The following is a 26,497-nucleotide window of genomic DNA, read 5'->3' as shown; positions in this document are numbered from 1 at the left end:
TGCAAAAATAAAGAGTTCTGAAGCATGCTTATGGGTATACTTACAGTTATTTTTAAAGAATCATACTCGTTGGCCTGTGCTCGCAGGTATTAGCTGATAACCCTAAAAAGCAAATGTTGAGAAAAATGCAATAAGAACACTGTAAGTAAGGTGTTGCTTTGGGTATTTATATTATTTTCATATATAAAACATGACTGAAAATAGTTGGGCTACTATCCATAAGCTCCCAAAGAAAGACAGTCTCACATATACAAAATTAAAAAAAAAAAAACCTGAAATATTGATACAGCAAATATGGCAGTGAGTGTCCTTTTGCTAAAGAGATTAAATATCAATTAAGTATCCAGAATACATCAGCCAAATTTTAAATTATTCTGGGTGTTATGGCCCACACCAGTAATCCCAGTGACTCCAGAAGGAAGCTGAAGCAGGACAGCAAGTTTGAGGCCAGCCTCTGGCAACTTAAGGAGACCTAGTCCCAAAATAAAATAAAAAGGGCTAGGGATATTGCTCAGTGGTAAAGCATCCCCCGGGTTTAATCCCCAGTACTGAAAAAAGAAAAATAATTCTAAATCAAATAGAACATCAAAACATTATTTCAGATAAAACATTTTACAGAGCAGGTGTAGTTAAATGGTATTTCACCCATAGGTATTAAAGCTATATTAGACTCTGGAAGGGAAAATAACATTTGAAAATCACCATTTTACTATCAATTATTGTAACAGTATCAGTTGGCAGTATCTATTTAGAATGTAAACACAAGATTGAGACAAATATTAGCCAACCACATTTTTGTTGTTGGAAAAATAAATTTGATGTAGTAAAATTAATATTTAACATATTTAAGCATGAGAAGATTCCCAAAACATGCAAAACATGACCAAAATGTCTTAAAAATGGATTTTCTGAACTTCTAAAGCAAACACTTCCATTGGCTCAAGTAAAATGGAGTAATGTAAAGGCCACTGACATTATGAGAAATACACAGGAAATGTCAATTATTATATTACTGGAGGATATTAAGATAATTTTATTGTTCACATACTTATTAATGTATTTGTACTTGTTGAAAATTGATTTAAAATGTTTATATGATAAATTTTAAAACCACAATTTAAATAATTTAATGTGACTTTCTCCTACCTCATCCAGGATAAAATGTACAATTACAAAAAAATATTATACTTTTCAATCCTTAAGACAGTAAAAAATAGTTCTGGCTTCAAATTAGTGAAAACAACTTAGCTAAAACTTTGCTGTTTAACATAAATTTTATAAAATGCATTTGGTATTATAAATGTGCACCAGTATTTTCTTGCTGCTCTTGCTGCTCCAAATAGTGCAAAAATTTATTGAAATGACTGTGTGAGAACAAATGGTCAACATTACATCTCTATTTTCATAAAATGGTAAGGAGCCTATAGTAAATAAAAATAATCTCTAGGGGTAACCGGATGTAAAACTGGTTCTACCTAACATGTTTCAAGCAGCAGAGATTCAAAACAAAAACAAAATTACTAGTAACGTTGGTGCAATGAGACTCCATGGTTGAAGTTGGTGGCTAAGTTAGTAATTGGTACAATAAGAATTACAGATGCACTAAAGCCCAATATAATCTCAATAAACTGTAATGATCCACTCTACCTGTTGTAGCTCCCACTTAATTTTACCTAACTATGCAAATATCCTTGGAGGGAATAAAATGGTCGTCGCCAGAAAACTGGTGCGAACGGAATTACGGCCCCCTAGTGGTCAATTGTGATTACCACAGTTAGAAGAATGTGACTATGATTGTATCATTTGTCATTTAGGGTTTATGTGTGTCCCTCCACCCTTTGGAACAGGATTAAGCGTTCCTGCTTTTTTTTTTTTAAATTAAAAATTGTCCAATCTTGTAGTTTTGAAAAAAAATTCCCCCAAACTTACCAACCAAATATTTTCCCCATGTCTCTTTTTCAGGTATATTTCTAAAATCATACTTAATTTTTGAAAAACTGTGGAATGCCTTAAGTAAAACTAAATACCTCCTCAATCTGTCTCTCCCCCCTCACCATGACATTGTTTATATTAATATTCTGAATCGGTCATGCAATCTATGTCTCCTCTCAGCTAATTATATGTAAATTTGAGATGTCATTATTGATGTTCTGTCATTTTAAGTTTCTCACCACCTTACTGAACTATCATTTTAAAAATTCCTATAATGACTTTGATTTTTCTCCTTTGTAGACCAGTGGCTCTAGAAAAGAAAGATAACTCTGATCACAACCTTATCCTATATGTCAGTCCACACTATGTAATGCCCTGCTTTAAAAAAAAAAAATAGTGCATATTTTTTTAATCTCACATGTGCAATTTTATTACCTGTGACACTATTTATAGTTGGTTTGTAAAGTGACATTAAGGGTAAGCTTATAATTACTTAAGACAGATTCAACCCTACTTTTCCTTAAAAACAAAACAAACAAAAAAAAAATTGCTATTTTGCTTCCAGCCTACCCTAGGGGGGGAAATATAAAACAGTAGTTTCAAAAAGCACAATTATAAATTAACACTACTGAGAACCCAGTGAAAATTTAATAATGGATAGGTTTGCTATTTTATTTCTCCTTCAATTGAAATAGGGGAAAAGGCAGCTTTTGAAGTGGGAAGTCTATCAAAGAAATGTCTATCATTTTTTTTAAATAAACTTTACTTCAATTTATGTGCTGCTGAGGATTGAATCCAATACCTTATATGTGCTAGGAGAGTGCTCTACCACTGAGCTACAACCCCAGCTCCAGAAATGCCTATCTTACTGTTGCTGAGTCATCATTAAAATGCTGGTGCTCAATCCTGAGCAGGATGAGGAAATGCTAACATTATGAAAGAGCTTAATACACTTCTTTGGATATTCAAGGATAGGCACACTCACTTAAAAAGAAGGGGCCTTCTTGAGTTCAGGATTATTCAGGATTAAAACTGGATCACAGATGGATAGGATGTGGAACAATGCAGGGTATGGGGGTAACTTTGCCTACTTTGGGTTTTTAAGAAGCTATTTTAGTGAAGTACAATTTACATATAGATCAATAAACACATTTTAAATGTAGAGTTGGGTCAGTTTTGATAGATGTTTGCACTCACTCCAATGAAGATATAACACATTTCCATTCTCCTGCTCCTTGACCCCCCAAAGCCTTTCAGACCTCTATCATCATTATTTTTGCCAGTTTTAGAAGTTCATTGAAATGGGACCATAAGGTAGGCTCATTTCCTTCTCTATTTATTCCAGACATTTGTGTTTTCTTTAACTGAATATTATTTGTAGATTTTATTAGGCGCATATATCCCCCTGCCTTATTGTGATGATCTCTTTCTTTTTTCTTATTTTTTCCCCTCTGTGTGTGGCCTTGTACTGCTAGGCAAGCACAATCTACTATTGAGCCACATCCCTAGCCCCTTGTGTTGATTTATTAACTTAAATTGTCTTAACTTTCTTTTCAAGTTACCATTTCTTCTTAAAACCTCAACTTTTGTCTAACATCCTGCCCTTTAAACTTACTCTGTCCCATGTCATGTCAAAAGAGCAATAAAGTGGATTATCAGTGATACTTCTGATGATCTGGTCATTGGAACAGAAGTTCAAGGAAACCTGACAAACCAAAGAAGCAATTACAAAACACAAAATCATTGGAAAAAGTTTTCAAATACAAAATGGTGCTTTACCCATCATCTCCTTATATTTAGGACGATACAGATAACAGACACATTATTCTGCTGTGTATAGAGTACATACATTTAAGCCAAAAAACGATTAAAATCTGTATTTTGATGTTATTAATAAGATCTATTTATATTATTAGATATGAGATTATTTTTATGTGGAAGATATTAAATAAAAGATACCACATTTTAGGTAAAAGGCCCAAGTTTTCATATTCAGATTTTGCGTATTTTTAAAATTAGTGATGGCAGCTAAAATGTACATCAATTCAAAGTTCCTGGTAATGTGTTATATTACTATACTACTATGGCATAAGAATAATGCAAAGCCCAACAGAATCACAGGCAATTTTATTTCATAAGAATCCCCTAAGCAGGTGTAATTTTTAAAAAGTGTCTTCCTTATTACAGATTTAGAAAAGAAACAGGTGGCAGGCTCCAATCAACTGATTTTTATGGCATTCGATGGAAGGCAAATAGCATGTATACAAAAAGATTTCTGGGGCAGATGCCTGCTCTCTGGAATAGGTAATTGTGTTGGGGAAATCTTCATCAGGAAAAATGGAAACAAATAAAGTAATCATACTGGAAACTGAACTTTTCTGAGTCTGAAACTTAGGTTTTCCTAATCAATTTATTTTGAGCAAGAGGATGACTTCCTTTTTATTGATTCTGCAGTACTAAAATAAAGTTGAATAACAAAAGATGATAGAAGCTCATTTTATTACTTTCAGAAATGTGTAAAAATTAAGGATTTAGCCAGATAGATCAAAACCCTATTGCTCCAGCCTGACCATAGATTTTCTTTTATTTGCCAGCCCTTAATATAAAGCTGCCTCTCTGATGTCCTAATAAAGCACCTCTGTTAAAAGTTTGCAGGTTGTTAAAATAAACTACAGAGACAGAGAGTTGTGGGTTGCCTAGATCTGGGTGTGGAAAAAGTACTGGGAGTCATTGCTAATGGGTATAGATAGGGTTTCTTTCGGGTGGGGGGTGATGAAAATGTTCTATATTGTGACGATGGTTGTACAGTTCTGTGAGTACACTCAAAATCATCGGATCATACACATTAAAATGTGTGAATTGTATAGTATGTGAATTCTATCTCAATAAAACTGCTACAAAAGTCATTTGGGGTTGAATCTATGACTTCAAATGAAAAAACAGATCTTAATTTTTTTGGGGGGTGGGTGGGTACTGGGGATTGAACTCAGGGGAACGTGGCCACTGAACCACATCCCCAGCCCTATTTTGTATTTTATTTAGAGACAAGGTCTCACTGAGTTGCTTAGCGCCTCACTAAATTGCTGAGGCTGGCTTTGAGTTTGAGATCCTCCTGCCTCAGCCTCCCAAAAAGGTCTTCTTTTTAAAGCTGGGCATATGCCTGCAATCTTATTGACTTGGGAGGCTGAGGCAAGAGGATCACAAGTTCAAGGCTGGCCTCAGCAATTTAGTGAGGCCCTGTCTCAAAATAGAAAATAAAAAGGGCTGGGACTATAGCTCAGTGGTAAAGTACCTCTAGGTTCAGTCCCCGGTACGAAAAATAAATAATTAAAAAAATTGAAAGACAAACTGATTGTATTGCTATAAAATACATGGGAAATACATTGATTTCACATAATTAAAGTGTGAACATTTCAGAAATCTAATATTCAAGAAAGGATGGGCTTTAAGAAAATCCTAATACCTGATGCTCTACATGTATATACAAAATGTACCAACAAGTATAATGACATGGAAGCTGGAGCAGTACATTAAAAAGAAAAGCTCAAGTTATATTGAATAAAGAAAACTGAATTATTATGAAATCTTTTTTTTTAATTCAATACATTTAAAGGTCAATTTTTATCTTACTATTTTTCTCACACTAGCAAATACATACTGTTCATGTACAATTCAAATGATGAAAACTTTTTTTGATTAGGATAACTTTTCAATCACTGATCTTAATCCTGAACCATATGTTCCAGTGATTTGTCTGGTGAGATAGATGTCAGATAGATAAACAGCTAGTAAATGGTCAAGCTAAAGAAACTCCATACTATCTTTGTCATGGGTAAAAATTATATTTGACGCTTTGTTTTAACATCTCTGTTTATGGTTGATACTAATTAAAGGTTATTTTAGAGGGTTCTATAATTTCTTTTTTTTTTAATATTTATTTATTTATTTATTTAGTTTTCGGCAGGCACAACATCTTTGTTTGTATGTGGTGCTGAGGATCCAACCCGGGCCGCACGCATGCCAGGCGAGCGCGCTACCGCTTGAGCCACATCCCCAGCCCCCTATAATTTCTTATGCAAGCCTCTCCCTCTCAACTCTCCTTTTATTTAAATTGTACTGACATACATACAACTAGTGATTTCCGTTTATTTATTTATTGGTAATGGGGATTCAACTCAGGGGCACTCCACCACTGAGCCACATCCTGGCCCTATTACTTATTTTATTTAGAGACAGGGTCTCACTGAGTTGCATAGTGACTCACTATTACTGAGGCTGGCTTGGAACTCGAGATCCTCCTGCCTCAGTCTCCCGAGCCACTGGGATTATAGCCGTGTGCCACTGCACTGGGCTATGATTTCCATTTTTAAAAAGTTAAAGCTAATGAATTCAGAACTGAGTGAAAAAAGTAGTGACAGTTTCTGAATAATCTATAAGCTTTTGCTCTGAATAGTATATGAAAATAAATTCTTAAAGTACTCTTAGATACCAGGTGGAGTTGTTTGATATTCATTATTTTTATGAAAAATCATTGAATTTTTATATTTACTCAATTTAAAGTGATAAGTTTCAGTGTAAAAATCAGAGGAAAAATTCAGTGCAAAATATATTATTACTGTGAAGTTAAATAGCAGAAGAAAACATTTTAAAATTTAGAAAAATACATAAAATGGAGCTTTTAAATTTGACTTTAATATGCTTTGCATTTAAAATGCAAGTGCCATGCTTAGATTAGAACTTGTTAAATTATGAAAATATATGATTATTATACATGAAACTAGATTAAAATAGAATTATTTATTATGTTACAACAAATAAAGGTAGAGGAATTTCACAGAATATGCAGTCAAAATATTTCCAGTTATAGCTGTTTTTTTCTTTCCTAGTAAATGTGATTTTGGGGAACTCAAGGTGAATCTCTCTGGCCTTTTAAAAATATTATGATTCATTTCTTCCATTTTCCTGTTTCATTGCCAATTATTATATGACATTTTGCACATTTTCCACTATTATTTCTACTAGTAAATAGCTATTGACTCACTTTTATAAATGAACCAAGATATTTGAAAATATACATATTTTTGACATGTAGAGCAGATATATGCTTTGTCTTCCATTTAGTACTTTGACAACAGTGTCAAGGACTAAGTAAATGTTATAGTAAGTGTGTGTTTTATTCATGACTCCTTGCCATATTTTTGAAACTTAAGGCTATTAATCAGAGTGACATGAAAAAAGTACACAAGACCCTTATAGTCAGACAGAACTGGATTTGAATCCTGGCTCAGCTCCTTAGCTACTGTGTGTTTGGACATGCAATTTAACCTCTGTCTCCATTTCTTATTTCTAACATTTGTAAGAATTACAAGAAATTATAGATTTACTCTTCCAAATGAAGTCTAGGGTATAGTAGGGGCTCAATATCTGTTAATTCCTTTCCCTTTTCTTCTTGTTTTTATTAGAAGCACCCATGAGTTCTTGCCTGAACCTCTTCTTACCTCTGAGATTCTGCCCTGTAGCTACTAGGTCAAACAGTAAACACAAAAAACAATTTCAGTAATACTACAATTTAAAAGTTCGAACATAAGGTCAAATAAACAAACTTTAAACCACTGATCAAAACATACTTTGAGGATGATCTTGAACTATATATTTTTCTTTTCAGACCTATTTCTTCTTGTGCACACCTAAATGAAAATGAATTATTTAAAATTTTATCGAAAGAAAGGTGAATGTTCCAATTTAGTTTCAAACCAATCTGGTATGTGCAAGGCACACATGCAAATGAATAATGGAAGAAGAGTCACAGAAATGAACAGATTTCATTCTGTAAAATGCACCTTTCTTTTTTACCTTTGAGATCATCCCATTGAGCTCATTTGATGGTTGGTGTTATGATTTCATCTTTCATATACTCTGTGAACTACATGTCCTTAAAAGTACATGAAGGTCACTGGTTTGTTTCCTTATAAAAATGACATAATGGATTAAAGCTGGAATTCTGTAGCTAGTGACTCATGCTTGCACTTGTACATTTTAAGAGATGTAATTTATAGAAAGGAAGCAACCAGCCTTGAGCTGTTTCAGACTTCAGTTGCTCAAACAAATTAGGAAATAAAAGCTAACATAAATAAGTGCACACAGACTGTCAGCTGGTCAGTCATCTAATTTAAACCTCAAAAATACTTTTTCTTTTTTTGCCTTTTATGTGTTTTACCTTTGTGAATACACGCACACACCATATATATCTGCTACCTATATGGCAGTAAGGATAAAAGTCATAAAATGAAAGTACTTACACACATGTACTAACTTTCTAATTTTCAAAGCCAAGAATGCAAATGTGCTTTCTGTTCATTCTGAATTTATTAAGCATGACATGATACTCAAGGGCAGTCAAAATTTTAAAAGCTTTCATTTAATATGCCACATAGCCTTCAAGAGGCAGTGGACCATGGAGGAAAAGAACCCAACTTTGGAGTGAGATTTGGGTTCTTTCTGTAGCTTTACTAATACTTGGTTGAAAGACCGGAAGTGAGTCAGAGGCCCTCTCTAAACTTTAATTTAGTTTTCTTCTAAACATAAGTAATATTAAGTGGATCAATACTTTAGTTATATTACTTTATTTTATTTATATTTATAGTTATAGTACTTTTATATTTCAGTTATATGACTTTATTAGACTACTCAGTACTTAATGTGTTATTGCTTTCATAACATTATCAGTGCATTTATGGATTAAAGAACTTTGCTAATACTCCTAAAATAATCTAATAAAAACAAGTGGCCTTTTTGGTATTGGGAATTAACAGTCACATGATATTCAGGTAATTGATTTTATAAGGGAGTCTAACCTACAGCTCACTATTTACTTACCTGTAGCAGAAATCAAGGTATAATTCAGATATCTAAGGGCTTGCTAATAAAGAATTCACATGACTCCTGCCTGTAGCAAACTTATTATTTCTGTTTACATTGCTCAAGGAACCTAATTCATTGCTGGACAGACAGAAGGTGATCAATTCCTGGTAGCTGATATTTTAAAATATATTATGAGCAGAATAATAGGATAGAGCACAAATGAGTCCAGACTCATGGAGATATGCTTTTCTTTTTTTTTTTTTTTAACAAAAGTCTTTTCCATATGAAAATCTCTGTCATTAAAAAAAAGATTTGGTCACTCCATATTTATAGGTGTTAGTGAAAATTGCACCTGAGAGAGTTGATTCAAATTGATATTCCTTCTTTGGGCTCTGGAACAGAAGCAGTATTTTCATTTCATTCAATGTCTTTTTTTTTAATCTGCTCTACTCCTTGAATTTTCTCTAAATTATAGTGACTCTTTTCTTTCATTTTTTTTTTATGTAGAGCTCATAAACTGGATCTTGAGGTACTAACCAGATTCCAGACCACTGAATGTCAGAACTACGTATTGTTTCCTCTTCTGGAAGGCTCTGAAGTGCCCAGTCAAATAAATATCTTGCACAGAGCAGAACCTTAACAGACATTGAATGTAATAATTCATAAAGTTAGGGAAAACACTGTTCATTTTGAAAATTCTGAGACAAATGCAATACTTAAATATTTCCCAAAGCTTTAAGTAATCAATGCTTTATCTTTGGACCTCAGTTCTCTTCTCTCCATAACCTTCTCTTCCTTGTAAAGGTTTGAAATTCATCTATATCAACATGGCTTGAATTGCTCCAAATTCTTTTACCATAACAGAGGACCTATCTCCAGAGATAAAATATCATATTTTCAGCTATCTAAAGAACATCCAATGTTGTATATCTCACCATTACCTTAAATATGGCTAAATCAAAGGTCATTCTCCTACCCCAACTAATTTGTTCTAATTTATCTTTTCTCACACTGTGAACTTGAAAGTCCCACAGCTTTTTGCAATGCTGCCCTTCTTCTGTGTCAATCTAAATCATACTTGTCCTCAGGCTCCAGATCAGTTTCTATCTATTCCAAAAAATATCCCTTTAATTGTTTCTCTTTCTTCATTTGTATATGGCACACAATTTAGCACATTATATAATGTTTGGATTTTTAAAAAAACTATTTATTTATCGTGGTGCTGGGGATTGAACCCAGGGCCTTGTGCATGCAAGGCAAGCACTCTACCAAGTGAGCTATGTCTCAGCCCCTATAATGTCTGGATTTTTGCAGTATGTCAATATACCTTATCTTCCCAAATAAAATGCAAGCTTCTCAATGATAGGAATCATACTATACAGGAAATGCTCATTAAATCCTGGCTTGACAGTTCTGTTACTCTAAGAACAAACGCTATCTTCTCTGCCATGCTTTTACAATGTGAGGTATAATTAAACCTCAAACTATTTCTTCAATGATGATGATGATGATAGAAATCTATATGACTACTCAGACAGATCAAGAGTAGGCTTGAGTGCTATGGGTTAAGATCTGGCTACAGACAATGTTTGAATAATCCCTTTGAAATTATTTTCTACCAACACAAATGGTACAGCTTTAAATTCATTAAAAATGGAAATAAAGAATCTAGATATTATTTTCAGGGAAAGTAATTAGAAATCAAAAGGGAACTCTGATAGGAGTCATGAACAAGCTATGAATGACCTTTCCTTTTCTCCTTTCTATAATCTGGGGTCACCCCCCAAAGGCTCAAAGGAGTTCTGATTATAAAATCAGGAAATCGAATACTCATAAGACAGGTTCCAAGGCTGGGGAAAAAAGATCATATGAAATGTAATTAAAGGCTGCTAGATGGATATTTTCTGAGGCTTTTATAAAATAATAGCTGATATACTCAATTAAATATGAGTACATTAAAAGACTAAGACAATTTCTAATCAAGAAGCTCAATCATAAAGTAAGAGTTGACAGCACTGACACAAGATATTAATGAATTTTTATTTCAAATTAGTCACTGAAAGTTGACTTTGGGATAAAATAATTTAATATTTTATCAGTTTTTTGGGGGGGGGCAGTTACCAAGGATTGAAGTCAGGGGCACTCAACCACTGAGTCACATTCCCGGTCCTATTTTGTATTTTATTTAGAGACAGGGTCTCACTGAGTTGCTTAGTGCCTTGCCATTGCTGAGGCTGGCTTTGAACTTGCGATCCTCCTGCCTCAGCCTCCTGAGCCACTGGGATTACAGGTGTGCGCTACTGCACCTGGCTTTAGCAGTTTTTTAAAGCAAAGAATAGGATCACTTTATACCAGTTAGAGTTTCTCCTGAATAAAAAAATAGTCTTTTTCAATTCTTGTATTTAATACAAAAATTGCTACTTTATCCACACACACAATGTTATTTTAAAGGAAAGATATTGGAAAATATTTTGAAGCAGGGACGTTACCCCCTGTTACCTGGGCTCTGGATATCACAGTAAATGTGAACAGAGGTAAGGCTAATAGTTATAAAAGGAAGGAGAAAAAAATCATAATAAGTTGAAGCACTCTTGGAAAATTTGAAGGGGAAGTCAAACCGGGCTTGACTGACTTTCAAAAAATCTTGTTCCACTAAAGTACAACTGGATAACTAGCCTTCCAGTTATTTTACAGAAAGTGATTTGGATTTTTTTAAGGTTTTCACCAAAGTCGTAGGCTTATCAATTAGCCTATTTTTATTTAAGGCTTGATCATATGCAAATGAATATCTGCTCCTCTGTAGAAAAATAAACATCTTTTTAAAAAATCATCTTAGAGTAATATTTCTGTCTCTCTCTCACAACCACATATATATCTACATACAACTTTTTTTGTTTGTTCACAGTGCCCAGGATGCAAACCAGGGCCATGTTAGGCAAGCACTCTACCACTGAGCTAGACCCCCAACCATAATTTGTAAATTGTGTATTTATATATGAGCATCTAAAGTTCTTTGGAATTAAATATTCATGATATGAAGGGAGGAGAGAAGTACTGAAAATAGTATGGAATCTTAAATGAGAAAAATGTGAGTTTGTTTAAATCTGGTTATGAAATTAACTGTGTGACCATGGGTAAGATATTTCGTCTTTCTTACCCTTAGTTTTCTCATTTGTTTACTCAGTGTAATAACATGGCCCTAATTAATTAAAAATCAATTGTAAATATGAGAAAGATATATGAAAATTCTAAACTCTAAAATATCTACAAATGTAAATTTCATTATGGTATAAAAGTAGATATATTAATAAGGTTGTTCTGTGATTTTATTAAATGTTTTCAGCCATACATGACTTTTGTTAGAAAACAAGATAAATGAGAAGGAAAAAAGGAGAAAAGAAAACATAAGAATAGGCTGTTAGACTGAAAAAAATTATAATAGGAAATAGCAAAAATTTAAGAAATATATAAAGTCGGGCACAGTGGCATATACCTATAATCCCAGTAGCTTGGGAGGCTGAGTCAGAAGGAAGGCAATTTTGAGGCCAGCCTCAGCAATTTAGCAAGGCCTTAAGCAACTTAATGAGACCGTATCTCAAAATAAAAAGACTGGAGATGTAGCTCAGTGGTTAAGCACCCCTGGGTTAAATCCTCAGAACCAAAAAATAAATCAATAAAAAATAAAAATATATAAAGTAGAAAACAGAGTTAAAAGATGATATAAAATAAACATTAGGATGACTCTCAAAAATGTATCTATACAGGAAAATCAGAGCAAAATCAAGAAACCTGGAATTCTCTAAATGTTATATATATTTACTCTTCTTGGAGTGTCTATATTATAGGAATTAGCATAACAGGAAGTTTTATGACCCTGAATATAAAGGGTCATAAAAGACTAGAACTCAGGTCCTTTAACTCTAACTTTGCAGTATAAAAACCTTTTCCACAGTGCTTGTGAATTTTTATGTATTAATTATTCAGCAAATACATATTGAAATGATATATGCAAAGGGTAGTTGGGGGTTGTCTATGTGAATTTATAATCTGATAGGAAAGATAACACTCAAATTAAAATGAGTGAGATGATGTATATAAAACCTTTAACACCATGCTGGGAAGATAGGAGGCACTAAAATTTGGAGTAAATTAAAACCAAAGAACATTAATAAACTACAACATAATGTGCTCAGTGCCAGGTAAATGGTGCAAGCAATATTTTCTTTAAAATTTGAAATAGAAATACTAGTTTTCTTATGTATGTGAGTATAACTAGATGATTTTTTAATACAGCTAGTTGATTTTTTACCCTGCCCATATAAAATCATAACACATTTGAATTTTAAGCATTACTTTTTGGCTTTATAGTTTTCACAATACCTTTTTTTCCCTATTCCCTCAAATAAAATGGTAATTTCCCCATGAATTAAGCACAAGAATTTGCAGCAGTTATTTTCCAATGTCTCTCATCATCTTAAGATCTTTACTCCATAACCCACCTTATAGTCCCTTTATTTCATCTTAGCATTTGACAACTGCTTTAGCATCTCATTACTATTAACCCTATAGATGCTCTGCCTATGCACAAGCAATAATAGGCAGATGCTCTGCCTAATAGTTGGACACTTTTATTCGTTCATTCTAGTAGGAATGTGGGATGTGTAAAGTTCAAATGTGCATGGAGAGTTGTCCTAAGTGAGTCGGGAGGTATGTATATATGGTAGAATTATATGTTGATTTTTTTTTTAAATAGACACAGAAGCATGATTGAATGAACTAGAGTAGGCTTTAAAAAATTGTTAGAGAATTAGCAGGCCCTTCTTGTTTAACTCCACCAATAATAAAGTCATCAACTTCTAACTCTATTTTATTTACTTACTTACTTACTTACTTTTGGTACTGTGAACTGAACCTGGGGATGCTTAACCCCCGAGCCACATTCCCAACCCTTTTTGTTTTATTTTGAGACAGGGTCTCACCAAGTTGCTGAGGCTGGCCTTGAACTTGCAGTCCTCTTACCTCAGCCTCCCAAGTTGCTGGGATTACAGATGTGTGCCTTGTAATTTCTTAATTGCCCTAGAATATGTTCAGGGAGGTTACCTGAAATGATTTCAGAGTAATCTGTAATTCTGTTTTATGCCTTGAATGAACAAGTGTACTAAAATTCTACTTTTGGTCTTCTTTTATCTTCACCTGTAAGCATAGGACTTACATTCATAAGAATGGCAATTCAATCAATTGAGATTGGTTCATTGATTACCTACTATGGGAAAGGAGTTTGCATATATGTGGGTTAGTCAGTAAAAGCTCTGTGCAAGTCATGGGGTTTCAACCAGACCTTGAAGATCAGGTATACTTTAAGGAGGTTTGGGAGAGACAGTTATATACCTCAGCTAAAAAGTACTGACTTTTCTTATCATTATTTTAGAATCACAAATCATGAATTTTGTGTCATTTAAAACTGAGGTAATAAATAGAAGTAATCAACTAAAATAAGCTTCACACATACAGATTTTTCCTAAGTATGTTCTTATCCTGCAGGGATTTTAGTTAAAGTATTGTATTCTGTACCTGAGCTCAAAATCAGTAAACTAAAAACAAACAAACAAACAAAAAACGACAGTAAGTCTTAACAGTACCTATTTTCCAAATGAGTTCTCAAATTATTTTTCCCAATTGCCCTGTAGAAAGGTCATACATGGCAAATGGGATCAGACAGTACTTCAGACCTCTCTGACGCAAGATAAGCAAGTTTTAATGAACCTTCTGTCACTCCAGCCTGACTTTTAGGACTTCAATTTTCCTGTCTGAATTTCAAATGGGCAACCTCATTTAAGTGACCAGAGATATAACTGGCCTTTGTGGTGACACAAATAGTCCAAATCACACACACTTATGAGTCCAACTCACTGTAGTACCATGTGCCCTGTCCAGTCATCTTTCTATATATTACTTCCCTCATTTCATCTTTATTGAATAAGTTGCCTTGAGCCTCACTCAGCCTCTTATCCCTCAGTCTCCCAGCATTAACAGTACCATCTCATTTGCTGTACTTTTTTTATTGACAGCTGAAACTCCAGATGAAATATTGCATGTCTATCATATTGCCTTGCCAAGCATCATGTTAAGGATTAATGGACATTGTCAGAAATAATATCCTCACATTCACATGCAAATCTGTTCTGTCCAAAGACTAGCAGTTATAGTATGAAAGAAAAATTAGCCAATTCCTAAACAGAGACAAGAAAGTTTATTGCTTCACAGCAAGGCCTCTTGAATCAAACTACATGCTTTCAGGCTTGGCCTTGTTCATTTAATTTAAGCAGGTTATTCAACTTTTTTGTATGCCTCCATTTCCCCATCTGCAAACTGGATAATAGTATTACCTTCTCATGGTGTATGTGTAAGTACAAGCAAACCTCTTAGAAATATGTATCTTAGAGTAACTTTCAATTAAAAATGGCTATTATAATCTTTTATTCCTCTCTTATAAAGAATAATTACTTGCTAACTTGGGCAAGTCTTCTTGCCTTTATTATAAGAAGCCGTGCTTCAAAAAGCTGTACTACATGAGACTGTATTCCTAAGCTAAAAATGGGAGATAGGTAGTTTAAAATACACTTACAAGCTGGGCTTGGTGGCACACACCTGTACTCCCAGCAGCTCGGGAGGCCAAGGCAAGAGGATAAAGAGTTCAAAGCCAACCTTAGCAACTTAGCAAGGTTCTAAGCAACTCAGCAAGACCCTGTCTCTAAATAAAATATTAAAAAGAGCTGGGGATGTGGCTCAGTGGTTAAGCACCCCTGGGGTCAATTCCTGGTACAAAAAAAAAACAAAAGATGTGAACACGTGACCCTTACTCCTTAGCATTTGCGAATGACTTTAATGAAGAAATCAATTTTTATAAAAACAAACCTAGTCAGTTCTTTCATCGCTATTCTAATCTAGAAATTTGTGGACATTGACTTTGGTTTTAGTGATGCTTGGTTTTCCTGTTTTACTTTTCTATTACCATTAACACTCAAATTCAATTCCAAATGCTCATCCTCTTTGCCTCACTCTGAATCAAGCTGCTTCATTTTCTGTAGGTCATACTCCTCACCTTCTTTCTTCCCAGGCTGGGCTAACTACCTAGTATAGTAGTACAGGTTGCCCCTGAGATGCCTTGAACTCACTTTCTCCCCCTTGCTTTCTCTACTGTCCACTCCTTTGATCAGAAATGTATTTCCTTTCTTAGTCACCAGAGGATGTCTTGTTTTTACAGTCCTGAATAATGAAAAAACATATTTAAGAGCCTGGAGCAGACAAAATGGCCACGGCTGATCACTTCTATACTTTCAAACTTTTCCCAGGGCCCCCCCAAAACTTTCATATTAGGAGGTGGTTTGGGGTGAAATAAAGATCATGTATATGAAGACATTGAGTGATCGATTAGTCAGAAGGAAAGCTTTGTTATTTTAATAACTAGCTTTCTGAAATATATTAATGAGATTATCATTTGCAGCACTATAAAATCACCATATTATTTTTTCATAGCATTGGATATACATTTTAATATGCATTTATAGTCTAAAGCTAGAGTATCAGAAGAATAGGAGTGCTAACATTAGGTCTTTTGCTTCAAATTCCCAATGGCTGTCATTTCATAGTAAAGATGAATATGAATGTCTTTAAGGGAATACTTAGAAATCCCTGGTGTGTATTTCCTTTCAATGACATGATGAAATTGTGGCTGAATTATTACAGTTGAATTGCTTTTTCTCTCCCTCAAAAGCCTAAAGATAGATTTTCCACATAAAATTATGGGAATACCAAACAGGTCTATCAACAATTTAGGATGTGACTATAAATTTTCCAAACTCCAGCTCAAGTGCCCTTGGTTGAGTTAAGCAGTTGGAAAAATTTTACGTTGTACACCTCCTTTCTTCCTATTTTCTCTGTGAAGTGTGCAAGAAGATTGCTGAGAGGAGCAGATACGGGAGTGGAATTGAGAAATTGAGAAAAGCAGCAAAATGTGGAATAGGAGTGGTAGAAACATAGGAAAGGGAACTGACCAAGAGCACAAAAGGACTGCTGAGTAGTTTTGAGGGTCCAGCTGGGATTGGAGACAACAGTGTGCAGTGTTAGTTTTTCTGCATTAATACTTAACAATCAAAGTAAAAAATAAGGTACATTAAACCCAAATGGGGAAGGCATAAATTGGAGGCAGTAGGACATTGAGGAGTGTGCATTCTGGCTGATGATCAGACACAATGACATGACTGGAATAAGAGTCAGACTGGGAAAAAACAGGAAGTGAAGCCAAGAGAGGGTATTGTTACTAGAAGCTTTTAGAAGAGCTCCAGAAGTCTTGATGGGCTTACAAGGGAGGAGGAAGGGGAGGTAGAGATACCGAGAGTCATAATCTGACAGCAATATTTCTGCACATAAAATTTTAGAAATTGTCCACTTCAGATGTTATCGTGGGCCTGAAACTGAGAATAATGGAAAAGAAGAGGTCAAGGAATTATGAGGCTATACCATGATTTGGCAATTTTTCCAGATACCAAAGTCTTTAGAGAAATAGATAGGTGTCAAAAATTTCATGAAGGTGTAGAAAACTGAAAGAAGAAATGTTGGCATGGTATTTCAATAGAGAATTATTTGAATAAAAGTAATCTACATTTCAGTGTCTTGAAAGCCAAAAAAAAAAAAGAGTTTCAATCAACACTGTAAGCCTTTATGTATAAGGAGGAATAAGATTCATGAAGTAGGGAGAGAAAGAGGATAAGAGGATAAGAGAAAGAGGGAGAGAAAGAGGATTATAATTGAACTCCATTTAAAAGATCTGTCAGGAAGTAAGAAAGCTAATTGGAAAAAAATCAGGTTTGGGTTACAGAAAGGAGGTGGAGAAAATGTTCAATGAAAAAGCCAAGGGTCTGTGCTTTCTAGGACACTGTTGTTCAGTGGAATGTTCTGCAATGATAAAGGTGATCTGTGTCTGCACTGTCCAATAAGTAGCCACTAGATGAAATGTGGCCTAGAAGAGGAACTGAATTTGTAAATTTCATTAAATTTAAATTTACCCACATGTGGCTGGTGTTGTCATATTGGACAATGCAGTTCTAAAGGCTTCCTGAGAGCTGCCAGTACCTTTATGCTTAGTTGTTAATAGGCAATAATAACAATATGTTACTCCTCTAAGGGGTATCTGTATTTAAAGGAGAAATGACTAAAATTGAAGAAGGAAATCCCTGAATGCAGAATTTCAAGTGTCGTGGAAAGACACGAAGATGACAAGTTTGGTGATCAAAAAGCTTAGGCCATGTAAGTGGTCATCTATAAATCAGGTTAACTCTAATTTTCAAGACTGATACAATCTAATGTCAGCTACAAGCATAGTATGATAGGAAACTACAGATGGCCGTCTTAGCCATAGCTGAAAAGAGGTATTAAAAGAAGGAAGAAGTAGAGATGCTGGGTAGAGGGAGGAAAAAAAAAGATTTAAGTTTCCTCTCCTGGCATTTTATTTGAAATTCTGCTTTAACTGTGTCATCCGTGCATTAAAATGTCAGAAGTGATTGCCAATGAGTTGTTGAAGGAAAGAGCATTAAAATATTAAACCTGTTAGCAACTGGTTAAGGTGCAGCTTAACGTCTTGGTAGGTTTCAATGTTATTTGTAATGTAATGCTGCTAATGTTATTTGTCTAAAATGAAGATTGCTAGACTATTTTGCAGCAATGCACTCAGTATATGAACAATTCTTCTGAAAATGTTTTGATGCATGATGGTGATCATTAGTGATTTCTTTCTCAGGTCTGATAGTACAATATGTAGACAAAATAACAGGTATTCTGGAATGCCGACAGATCAATAAAACAATATAAAATATTTCTTTGTGCAATAATTTAAAATTTTACAAAAGTGCTTTATTCTCATCTGTTTTACAACAACCAGGTAGGCTCAATACATTAGATTACTATTTATTTTATATCTGATTAACCCATTTATGGTCAAGTGTTCCTAGTCTGCTCATGGCTACCTTGGCAGTTAATGAGCCATAATTAAATTTTTCTTTTCTTTCATATTTTGCAGTGTCATCTAGCATTCAGCTTTGCATATGATGGCTGCTAAATTCTTTGTTTGTTTTGGTGGTCCTGGGAATGGAACCCAGGGCCTTGTACATGCTAGGCAAATGCTCTATCACTGAGCTACACCCTTAGCACTGGCTTTTTAGATCTTATTTTTACTGTTAAAGAAATACATTCTTCTTGGGTAGCTTTGCAAGCACAAAGAAATATTTCTTCTTCCTTTGCCTTATATTAATCTACAAGAATATCTTGAGAAATGGAGGGAAAATCCAATGCTACACGTAAAATGGAAGATACTATCTTCCTAGTCTTACGCTGGTACAAAGACTATGTGAAATAGATATATATGAAATGCTCCTGGATTTATGCCAAGCACCTAGGAGATTCACAAAAATATTAGTTCTCACCTTGAATTCATACTGCACCAAAACCTGTCATGTTATTTTCTGAAAAAGTCATTGCTGTCATCCATGACAACTCTAGATGGAGATAAACCCCTCAAGAAAGCATAGGAAGGGTTATTAACCTCTTCTACCTGATGCACATAGAACAACACTGTCATTGTTGGCTTAAGCACCCCAATTCCTACCTTGACATTGAAATCATAAGCCTTACCCACCTTCCAAATTTCAGGACTTGCGTTGGGCTTGTTGCTGTAGATGATAGACGCTATTAGGAAAGAAATCATGTGGTGAAACAAATATTTCCTTCCCTCCCCAAGAGGATCAGAAGAACATATTTAGGGAGTGAAAATGTAATTAAATACCCCATAACCTACCTCCACAAAATATAGAAAAAATGAATTCCCCTTACCCATGGGGTGGGGTGGGGTGGGGAATTGTAGATGGATAATTTCCAAACAACAAGGTGCCAAGGAAAGTATACACTTCCAAAAGGGCAATATTCAGTGTGATTTAAATACTGAAAAAAAGAGATGCAATGACCATGGTAGAAATCATTTCCTGTGGGGCATGTCAGTTGGCCTTTCATATTGTCTACAAATATGTAGCCAAGTACAGTAATACCTCCTTTCTACTGCATTTGTATATTTATTACCAGAATGGCTGGCATACATGTAAACTTCTTAATGAAAAAATTTAAACTCTGGAATCCAATTGTCATTTTTAAAAATTATTTTATTATTATTATTATTATTTTATGTGGTGCTAAGGATCAAACCTAGTGCTTCACACATGCTAAGCAAGTGCTCTGCCTCTGGGCTACAGCCCCAGCCCCAGCTGTCATTTTTCACCATTGCGTATGTGAGGTCACAAATGTCTGAAAACTGGGGAGCTCAGAGATTATTCACTGCGCAGCGTCCACCCCAACCCCAATCATTTTAGCTCAATCCTATTTCACCCTAGAGTGAGCTTCCCTCGGTTAGCCTACCTAAAATGTATGTATGTGGTAGGGGCATGCACTTAGCTGCTCAGTGATCAGAGGCTTCCTTGGATGGGGCTTGTGCTGGTAAATATTAATGAAGAAGCTGCGCGGTACTGGCAATGATTCTCAACCAAATTAGACATCCTCTAAATGCTGAATGTCGTCGGCCAAAATTTAGTTGGGGAGCAGTGTCGCTTAAAATACGGGGGTCTCGAACACAATGCAATGTTGTCACTTCAATCGCCTACTACCCAACAGGAAGCAAAGGCAAAGGGCACGGCGCAGTAAATGAACAGACACACAGACTCGTTTTGCAGTGACGAACTTTATATAGCATCAGGAACGGCAACCTGTTCTCATGTTTAGCAATTCCGAGGTACGCTGTTAAGACTGCTTGTCAGGTTAAACTGAGCAAAGGAACCGGAATATGAGGCAGCGCTGGAGACTTTTCCGCAATCCTTTTCAAAATATAAAACTGTCACCAAATGACTTAGGTAGGCTAATAAAAAGGCTCGTTGGGTGCGCTTATACTCCCCTCTTAAACTTACGTGACCATCAGCAGCGCTGTTCAAATTCAGCCAAGAGCTGTTAGACTAAGACACAGATCCGCAGTGTGTATCTTTCAGAGTTAGGGGTGTTCATTGAGACCCACCAAAAATTAGAGTAGGTTTCAATGATAACATAACAGGGGTCCTTAGCCCCCCACCTGATCCCACTATCCCAAGCTCTGAGCCCCCACCCACTTGGCCCCAGTCCGGTTTCTTAAGAATGTGGCTCATTCATATCCCCCAACTCAGTAGCATCCTCCTTAGTCCAATCCTTGCCCCGAGACACCCGCGTTCAATCTCTCTCCTCCCCTCCCCTCACTTCTTGAGACCCCACCCCCGCCTTCCATTTCTTTCTTGGCTTCCCCTGCGCAGGGTTCTCCAGACCCTCGCCTCCGCCCAGCGCTTTCATCTGGAGTCCCAGCGGCTCCCCACCTCCTTAGAGACTCTGGTGCTTCTCCTGTGAACCCTAAGCTCCTGTCTCCTTCCAGAGACCCCAGCCTCCTCGCGATCTGCGCGTTCAGAGTCCCACCCCACCCCCCGCCCCGGCCAGTGCGGTCCCGCAAGCTGCAACCATCCGGGACCTGTCCCTGCTCCCCACCCATCCCCGGTCTAAATCATTAGGGTCTCGGCTAGCAATGCCGCCCGGGGCTCCAACTTACCACTAGCGTCCGGGAGGAAGACAAGGCAGCGGTCGCCGCGGCGGCAGCTAGACGAGAAACGGACTCGGCTGCAATCGCCCAGCGGAGCCCGCGGCAGTCAGTGCGCTGCCTGCGCTGCGCGCCGCAATCTCGCGCCTCAGCGGAGGGCGAGAGGGACGGAGGGAGCTCGGCGCGATGGAAAGCGCCGGCGAGTCGACCTCCTGTGGGCGACCGTGCGCCCCCGGCTAGGTTTGGCTAGGTTTTTATTTTTGCCTATTCTCAGATCCTAACATAGTAACTGACCACCTCCAGCATCTCTGCGCCAATCGCGTCTTCTTTCTTCTTTGAAGGCCCCTAACTAACTACACTACTCTAAACGGACGAAAGCCATCACATGAGCGCCACGACGATCTCGATCCCGACGCCTCCGAAGACAACGGTGTGCAGAAAGAAGAAAAGTTCATGTGCCATCTGCAGGTAAGGGGCAGGCAGGCCGATGGAGCAGCCAAGGCTAGCAATCTAGCCGCTCCAAAGGCAGAATCGGAGAGCTCGGTGCGCCCGAGGAAGTGTCCTCGGCGCGCACCAGAGCGCCTACCCAGCGCTGGTGAAGCTGCACCGCGCTCTTGAGCCAAACGCGGGATGAGGGGAGGAGTCAAAGGCAGCCAATCAGAACTCAGCGTTACGCTGCCCTGGGCTTGTTTGGACCGGTCTCTTAGTGCATCTGGAACCTGCTGGCAGGGGGCGCGAGACCCCGTGGCGTGGGTGTGGGTGGGGGTGGTGATTAACTTGATTCTTAGACTTGGAGACTGGGGGAAACTGAGGTCAGCCTAGGCACTGGGTAGCGGGTGGGGGAAAGCTTTGTCAAGAATGTACCCCCAAAGGTACCCAGCCCCAAACACAAGAGCGCGATACACACACACACACGCACACGCACACACTCACAGTCCTGTACATTTCAGTTCAACAACACAATTCCCAAGTCTGGCAAGTTTCGCTAAACCTTGAAAGTCCCTTTGAGGGTCTCCGACTCTTGCCCCTTTCTCCAACAGGAGCAACAGAAGCAATCACAGGGTCAAACATTTAAGCGTAGAAAGGCCACAACCCTGTTCAAAGGCTCACTACCTTATCCTTGCCCCCATTCTCAAATACAGAGAAGGCTGAAAGGAAAGCCCTTGGCCTTCAAGACCAGAGAAGGCACAGTTTGGTACCCTCCTTGATCCCTTAGACCCTGCTAAAGGCTAAAAAAAAAAAAAAAAAAAAAAAAAAAAACACCCTGAGGGCAGCTCATTCGGTTTTCTGAGGGGGCTGCAATTATCTCTTCTGTTTGGAGCCTGGGTCCACAGCTGCCACGAGGGCAGTCAAAGCCGGACAAGGGTAGCAAGACAAGGGATGAGGCACAAAAGTCCCCTATTTGACAACTGCTGGGAAGATCAGCTGCAACCTGGCAAGCAGAGCTCTTTTCCAACAGCTCGCAAGCGCCGCGGGGCAGGTGTCTGCCTTGTCCCGGCTGCAGCGCAGAGATTGATAGGGAACTCCTTGGTCAAGACGCCTTGGAGGCACCAAGACCAAGCTTGGGAGTGGAGATGCTCCCACCGAGGAGAGTAGAGCAGATTTTTCCTAAGAGGGAATGAGAGTGGGGGGTCTCGGACCTCGGCCAAACGCTCCGTAGCACTGGGCCGAGGACCGCGGGTGGGAGAAGTGAAGATTGACTTCCCCGCTGTTCGGAGGAAGCTAGACCGAAGCAAGAGACAGAGACTTAGGTTCAGTTACTTGTGACCGGACGGCAGTGAAGCGGCTCGGAAGACCAAATCCGGAAGAATGCAGAAGGGAAGGGAGCAGTAAGCTGCTTCAGGGACTGTTTGCTGTTGCCTCAGAAGTTAGAGATGAACAAAGTGGGAGAACCGATTAGAGTCAGTCCCTTCCTTATTCTGAATGCCCCAGGTCAATCATTTCTCTCTGTGCCTCCGTTTGCAGATTTGGAAAAGAACTCTATTCCAAAGAGGCATTTGGGTATCCCGATCCTCTCTATCACCGATCAATTCAGACACTTCGCAGGGCTCTGAAATTTAATCTGGCAGTCAACATACTGCCCACATCCAAGTTCTGTTTCGCAAAGCAAAAAGCCATCGCAGTTTTCTTGAAGCATCTGTTGAATGCTACTGTATGATGCCTCACAGGTGGCGGAGACAGCGCTGCCAAGTCCATTGACGGCACAATGCTCTCATCTTTAGAAAAGCTTTGTTAGCGAGCAGTAATTTATATACATCGAAGAGAAAACGTATGTCTTATCTTTAAATAAATAATTAAGCACTCATCTTTAAAAACTCCCCAAGAGTCCTCTTTCTCTAACTTTCTCGGGAGTCCTCTTTCTCTAAGAACGTGGAATGTTTCATTCCTGCCTTTTCCGGTGCGACTTTAAATTTATTTTGTCGGAGACTGAGACATTTGCATTACTCAAAAAATGTAAATATAAATCCCTGTGATATATTCGCTAAGGCAAAATAGACTGCAGAGCCTAGGGCGGGAGATAGCATCCACCAAAACCTGTTCCCTTTCATCAGTTCCCAGGGGAACCGGGTTGGAGAAATTGATCACAATTTGAGGATGAGGGCAATGATGGTGATAATAATTATTATCATTATTATTACATATCTTGCTCTTTGGGTTTTTCTATCCTTTTCCCCGGGAAAGGCAAAAGTGCGAACAGGGACCAGGAGTGAAGCCCACTCGGTGGTTGGAAAGGTTCCCGGTGAACACAAAGTTAGCTAGCAGGGCACCGCGCGGAAGCGTTTCTGGGCTTCGGGACTCGAGTAGACACCCGCAGGCAAGTTTGCCTTTGAGCGGCGCTCTCCGAAAGGTGGGGAGCCGGGTAAGACTGGATCCGAGAGGATCGCAGCCGGGCGGTGCTCAGTGCTCCGGGTTCGGCCAGGAGCGGCGGCTCGATTTTCCGCGCATCCCGCCGGTCCTGGTTCTCTACTCTGCGGCTTAGCTTAGAGCTGGTGGATCCGACGGGCTTTGGAGTTTTAGCGAACATCCGCTGGGGAGAATATAGTCTAAGGAGAAATTTGAGAACACTTTAGCGTTGAGGAAGCAAACTCAAAACAAGTATATGCCGGCATGCTTTGCCGTTGCTGGAGAGATTTTCCCGAATCCCTACCTGACCAGGTCTGGGGAGTCAATCTAGGGTTTTCACCACTTTCCCTTCCTTTCCTCAGATCTAGGGAAGTTGTCCCTGAAAAAAAAAAAAAAAAAAAAAAAAAAAAGAAGAAGAAGAAGAAGAAGAAGAAGAAGAAGAAGAAGAAGAAGAAGAAGAAGAAGAAGAAGAAGAAAAAGAGTGATTTGCAATGATTCCTCAGTGACCCCCAGAACAAGGTTTCCAAATATTCGCCCCGGTTTCTAAAGATATGGACGGACTTTTACAACTTTCGCAGTAGGGGCGTTTCTTTCCACCTGAAATAAAGACCTTTCCCAAACTACTGATTTAAAACTTCAGGAAGGAATTAAAGAAGATTATTACTCAGTAGGAAAAAAGTTCCTCATCATTTGAGACTTTGGGAACTTTCTTATAAATAATAGTAACTGACTGGCTACCATTCATTATTACTTCCCCTTTTGACCAGACAGCCCCATTTTAACACACCTTAAACGATTATAATACTTAGATTTTAAAATGAGTAACTAGTTACTAGCAAAATACTCCAAAGCAGATACTTTTAAAGATCAAAAGAAGTTACATAAAAATTCTAGCAGGAGATTTTTTTTTTTCTTGTTTACCACAGGACAAAAAGGCAAAGCATTTTGACAATATTTCTACCCATATTTTTAAAGTTTTAAAGCAAATCCTGATAACCAGTGATTTCTCTCTTGTTTTTGTAATTATATAATTGCATCAAGTGATATTTTCTGCATCTCCCATTTTTGCTTGGCTGAAAATCAGATCTGTAATGCCCCACAGAGTGTTGGTAAACTTTTATAGTACTTAACACAAAAACTTCTCTCTTATGTTCCTCAAGCAGGGAACAAGGAAACTTGGGAACTGAGAAAAAAAAATATATATATATATAGATTATTGATAGATTATTATACATGATAATAAGCTATCGAAGTTGGTAGGATTATATTTAATGAAAAACAAAGCAGTAGAACTCTATGTGCTGTGTAGGAAGGCAGGGGGCAGTCTCTGATCATTGTCAGTCTTTCTCTGAGTGCAAATTCTTTTTGGTAAGATCCTCTGTCTTAGGGAAATACAGCAATCAACTCTGGTTCTCTGACATCCTCTCTGATGGGAGGAGAAAGAAACCAAAAGCCTTTTGGGTGGATTTGGAAAGCCCCTTCATATATTTTTTCTCCTTCTCAGAAAAAGAAAAAAAAAGGTATATAATGATAAAGAATCTGTGCTTATTTTTATTGCAACAAATCTTGTCTATTTAATTTTATATGACACTGTCCAAGTAACCAAATAAATATTCTGTGTGGCTTTTAGTAATTACACATATATCTTAATAAACAACAAAATATGCATATAAGTTGGAGTAGGGACTAATGATGCTAATAGCTTCAAGGAGAAAAAGGTAGGAGCTACTTTGATGTCAGCTCTTTAGAGAGATGTGTTTTTGCTATCTTGGAGCACATTTATGTTATGATGAATGCATTTTATATTACAGGAATGCATTTCACTCTTCCTGTTTAGGGTGAGAAAGATTGCAGTTAGGATCTTTTGTTTAAATTAAGCTAAGATTGAAAGGCCAGAGTAATAGGGATTTCTCCTTTAGCCCTAGCTCAAGCATACTAGGTTCCTGATGCCTACTGTTCTTGTTTACCTGTACATCCTGTTTTGACTTTCAGACCATTTTGATCTCCACTTTACATCCCTATACTAATTACACATTTTACCATGCAACCAAACATTTGATTCTTTGAGAGTTACCTATAAAGTAACGAGCTTCTTTTCCTGCACTGTAAACCAATGCTGTTACATTATTTCAAAGTATGCAATAGTATATTGTTATCTTTTACCTTCCTTCCTTTTTTCCTTCCCTCCTTCCTTCGTTTCTTCCTCCTCCC

At 37.5% G+C, this 26,497-nt stretch overlaps 1 protein-coding gene across 1 annotated transcript in view; it reads right to left on the bottom strand.

The window, feature by feature from the left end:
• Positions 1 to 22,042, bottom strand: part of Htr2c (5-hydroxytryptamine receptor 2C) — a 235,278-nt gene extending 213,236 nt beyond the window's left edge. The window contains exons 1-2 of the mRNA XM_046420878.2: positions 21,455 to 22,042; positions 45 to 102 (exon numbers count right to left, since the gene is read on the bottom strand). The gene's annotated coding sequence lies outside the window, so the exon portion shown is untranslated. The remainder of the gene's footprint in view (positions 1 to 44; positions 103 to 21,454) is intronic.
• Positions 22,043 to 26,497: the final 4,455 nt, after the last annotated feature.

Source organism: Marmota monax, unplaced genomic scaffold (genome assembly GCF_021218885.2).
Source record: "Marmota monax isolate L192 unplaced genomic scaffold, Marmota_monax_Labrador192_F-V1.1 WCK01_AAM20220418_F8-fsc00050, whole genome shotgun sequence".
In the NCBI taxonomy this organism is placed as follows: domain Eukaryota; kingdom Metazoa; phylum Chordata; class Mammalia; order Rodentia; family Sciuridae; genus Marmota; species Marmota monax.
This window is presented reverse-complemented; position numbering and strand designations above follow the sequence as displayed.